Raw genomic sequence first — 4,483 nt, 5'->3', positions numbered from 1 at the left:
AAAAAAAGAATGAAGACATTGGCGTGCAGGCGAGGCTCAGAGCACGAGGACCGAGCAGGTCAGCGGGTTCGCGAGCCGCCGGGAGGCGCCGGGGCTGCAGCGGAGGAGGAGGTGGTGGCGGCAAAGGCCGGTACTGGACCCGGCGGGAAGAACGAGGTGGAGGCTGCAGCGGTGGCGACAGCTGTCCCCGCGGCGATGGTGCCCTCGACGGCGGTAGGGGTGGAAGCGGTGGTAGCAATGGTGGTACCGGTGCCCGCGGGGGAGCCGCAGAAAGCAGGTGGCGGGGCGGGCGGCTGCGGCGGGAGCAGAGCCGCCTTGAATCCCGCTGCCAGGGTTCCCGCACCCCGGGCAACCGCACCCAGGGCAACCCCACCCGGGGCAACCCGGCGACGGCGGCCTCGGGAACCCCGCCCCACCCCTCCCCTGTCCGGCCGGCCCGGAGTCGGGCGGACGAGCCGGTGCTGGCAATCCGAGTCCTGCGCACTGTCAAATGGTTCAGCGTCCGGAGTGGTTACGGATTCATCAACCGAAATGACACCAAGGAAGATGTCTTTGTTCACCAGATAGCTGTTAACAACCCCAGGAAGTTTCTGCGCAGGACTGTGGAATTTGATGTCGTGGAAAGAGAGAAGGGCGCAGAAGCCACTAATGTAACTGGGCCCTGGGTGGGGGTGTGCCCGTGAAGGGCAGTCGTTATGCCCCCAACCGACGTAGGTTCCGCCGATTCATCCCCAGCCTCCCTCAGTTGCCCCACCACCCATGGTGGCAGAGATCCCCTCCGGGGACAGAACCTGGCAGCGAAGGTGAGTGGGCCGAAGACTCCGGGCAGCGGCCCAGATGACGGCGCCCCCCACCCTTCTTCCACCGACGCGGTCTGTGCGAGGCCCCCGGCCCCCCAACCAGCTGCAGCCTATAGAGGGCACTGAGGGGGTAGAACCCAAAGAGACAGCCCCATTGGAGGGGCACTAACAGCAGGGAGATGAGCGGGTCCCCCCCCTCCCAACGCAGATTCCGGCCCAGATACCTAAGGCCTTTCCGCCCAGACCACCCCAGCAGCCTACCATGGAAGGTGGGGACGGTGAGACCAAGCCCAGCTAAGGAAATTATTTTTTTAAAAAATTTAATAGATAAATAATAAAAAAGAATGAAGACATTTATGCGGCCAATAAACATATGAAAACAAAGCTCATTATCACTGGTCATCTGAGAAATGCAAATCAAAACCACAATGAGATACCATCTCATGCCAGTTAGAATGGCAATTATTAAAAAGTAAGGAAATGACAGACACTGGCGAGGCTGTGGAGAAATAGGAACGCTTTTACACTGTTGGTAATAGTGTAAATTAGTTCAACCATTGTGGAAGATAGTGTGGTGATTCCTCTAGAACCACAAATACCGTTTGACACAGCAATCCTATTACTGGGTATATACCCAAAGGATTATAAATCATTCTACTATAAAGACACATGCACACATATGCTTACCGCAGCATTGTTTACAATAGCAAAGACTTGGAACCAACCCAAATGTCCATCAATGATAGACTGGATAAAGAAAATGTGGCACATATACACCATGGAATACTATATGGCCATAAAAAAGGATGAGTTCATGTCCTTTGCAGGGATGTGGATGAAGCTGGAAGCCATCATTCTCAGCAAACTTAACATAGGAACAGAAAACCAAACACAGCATGTTCTCACTCATAAGCGGGAGTTGAACAACGAGAACACATGGATGCAGGGAGGGGAACATCACACAGCAGGGTCTGTTCGAGGGTGGGGTCTAGGGGAGGGAGAGCTTTAGTACAAATACCTAATGCAGGTGGAGCTGAAAACCTAAATGACAGTTTGATAGCTGCAGCAAACCACCATGGCACATGTATACCTATGTAACAAACCTTCATATTCTGTACATATATCCCAGAACTTAAAGTAAAATTTAAAAACAAAAAAAAGTTAAGCCAAGGGTCACAGATTGGATATTCTAAGTGTGTCTTTTAGGCAGAGCAGGGCCTGTGGATTTATCTGTGTTATCTCAGCTTTTCATCGAGACTGCGGACACTCCTAAGCCTGCACAGTAGCGGCTTCTTCTCCAGACCCTCTGTCCCTCGGAATGCCAACCCCAGCCCTAGCCCAATCCAGCAAATCTCCTTCACTGCCAGAGGGGCGAGAGCAAATGGACAGGAGGAGAGAGAAAGCGAGTAAAGGAGAGGAGAGAGCAGAAAGGACTCAAAGGCAAAGTGTACAGGGAAAGGGAAGGTCAGGGCCAAGCAGGATGAGCACCTGGGTCCAAGATGGAAATCCCAGACCTCAGCATGTTGAACAAAGGCTGGGAAGGTGCTCAGATAACACAGGGAGGCCCTGGGAATAGGGCCAGGGGTGTCGGAGCCCAGCAGCCCCTGGACCTGTTCCATCCTGTTCCGTCTAGGAACAGAATGGTTCGGGGAACAGAGAGACGCAGAGCCTGCCTGCATAGGACTGCGAAGACACAGACGCAAGGCTTAAGGAGAGAAGAGGCACAGAGAGGAGACGGGAGAGGCCAGGGAAGACAGAATGCTGGGGAGAAGTGGAGAAGGCAGAGGCAGGCAACGGTGAAAAAGGATAGCAGCCCTGGTGTGTTTGCAGACAGGCCTCTGATCCTGCTTCCAGGAACGCCTCATCACTATCACGCCCATTTCCAAGGCCTCCCTGGGAACAGTGATGGCTCCTTCCGAGGCCCTCCTCAATCATCCACAGTCCTAGGAGGGGGCTTGAGGCCAAAGTATAGCTGGCTCAGGACAGGATTTTGTAAGGGTTCAGGAGAGAGGGTTGGGAAGGGGCAACCGTCCCAGGGTGGAAGGACTAGGAGGGCAGAAAGGTGGGGAGGTGTCTGCGCCCCTATCACTTCCAGCGGAACTGCTGAGCAGACTCCTCAGAGGCCGTGGGAAAAGCCCACAGACGGAGGAGCAGGTGGGTGCACCTCTGGGGGGCCGCCACATCTACTTCCCCGCAACTGGGCATCTTCAGAACCACGCTCTTGATTGGCAGAGCTGCGACCCAGTCTTTCACCCTCCAACGCCCTCATCCTTGGTGTCGGGAGCTCCCTAGCCGGGTGAGAGGTGAGCCACGAAGCCTGGGGAGTGTCCAGCAGATAGCCTCTCCCCGGAAAGCCGGGAGGGAAAGGCTTCCTGGCTGCAGTGTCCACATTGGCCACCAGGGGACAGCGCAGGACTGTCTTTTGGCGCTTCCTGGTCTCCAGAGAGCTGGTCTGCAGAACCCCAGGGGCGTGGGGACCGGGCTGCCACTCCCGGCCCCCGCCCCCTTCCACACCCTTCGCACAGCTCCCCTGCAAAACGCCTTAGGAATTCAAGCAGCTTGGGGAAAGTGGCGAGTTTTCAAAAGGCAATAAAGAGGGAGATCTGCAAGGGCTCCTTGAAATCCTCCGTATTCCCACCCCGTTCAGAGACTGGGGAAACTGAGGCTCAGAGAGGTTAAATCGCTTGCCTAAGATCGTCCAACTCTTTCTCTGGCGCCCCTAGTTCGGTTCCCTCTCCGGACATCCGCTACCTCCGCCTCAGGAACATCGCTACACTGCGGGATATCTGGGGATAGGGATGGAGGAATCCAGGCAGCCATCATGGAGGAAGCAGCAGCACTTGAACTTGGCCTTGGGGTGGGGTAAGAGGCAGACTCGCTTGAACAGTGTGAGGGTGGGCACTCCTGGTGGAGTCACGGCGTGGGAAAAGGCAGGAGGCAGAGGGCTGGGGCCCCGGGAGGCGAGTGCTTTCTTAGGGGAAGTAGGAAGATAGCGGGGATAGGAAGTGTGCCCATATCCCGAGGTCCTTGCAGGCTGCCCGGGTCTCTGCCTTTAGAATTGCGGGGTGGCTCGGCCCAGGAATTTTCCTGAATTCCATTATGCTGAAAGCGCAGAGTATGGCAGGAGACCTCCCGATTATCTCATGTGGAAGTGGGAGTAAGCAAATGGTCTCCCCCGCCACTGGGGCACCGGCCAGCTGCCCCTCCGCGGGTCGGGAGCCCAGCCCTGAGGAAGGGAGCGGCCACGCCCCATTCCTCCACCGTGACTCGAACCTTCAGCTGCTGGAGCTCTTCGCCACTGGGGCCCCGTATTGACCTCAGAATTGGCCGTGTCTGGGTCAGCCCGGGGTTCCTGGGCTCTGAGCAAGGGTCAGCCTGTGAGGTGGAAGGGCCCAGGGCACAACCGGTCCCATCTGCTCAACTGCGCCTGCAAAGCCATGGGGCTTCTCCCAGGGCCAGCAGCGCACTCAGCTCGGCTCTGGCCTGCAGGGAGATGTGGGACAAGGAGGGGATGCAGTGAGGGCAGCGGTGGAGCCCAGGACGGAGTTTCTGCCCCCTGGGAGTCTGCGCACACAGTGGGGCGCAGGGGAGGAGGCCCTGCTGTCCTGGCATTGCTGTTGCTTCCACTGCTTTTGCTTCCACAACCTGAATATGGCACCCAACCCTGACCTCAGCCCTCCCTA

General features: G+C 56.9%; 1 pseudogene; it reads left to right on the top strand.

Moving 5' to 3' along the window:
• The first annotated feature begins 9 nt into the window (after window positions 1–9).
• LOC108519537 (Y-box-binding protein 2 pseudogene) lies at window positions 10–1,098 on the top strand (annotated as a pseudogene).
• Window positions 1,099–4,483: the final 3,385 nt, after the last annotated feature.

The sequence above is a fragment of the Rhinopithecus bieti genome, unplaced genomic scaffold (genome assembly GCF_001698545.2).
Source record: "Rhinopithecus bieti isolate Rb0 unplaced genomic scaffold, ASM169854v2 scaffold_42745, whole genome shotgun sequence".
Lineage (NCBI taxonomy): Eukaryota > Metazoa > Chordata > Mammalia > Primates > Cercopithecidae > Rhinopithecus > Rhinopithecus bieti.
This window is presented reverse-complemented; position numbering and strand designations above follow the sequence as displayed.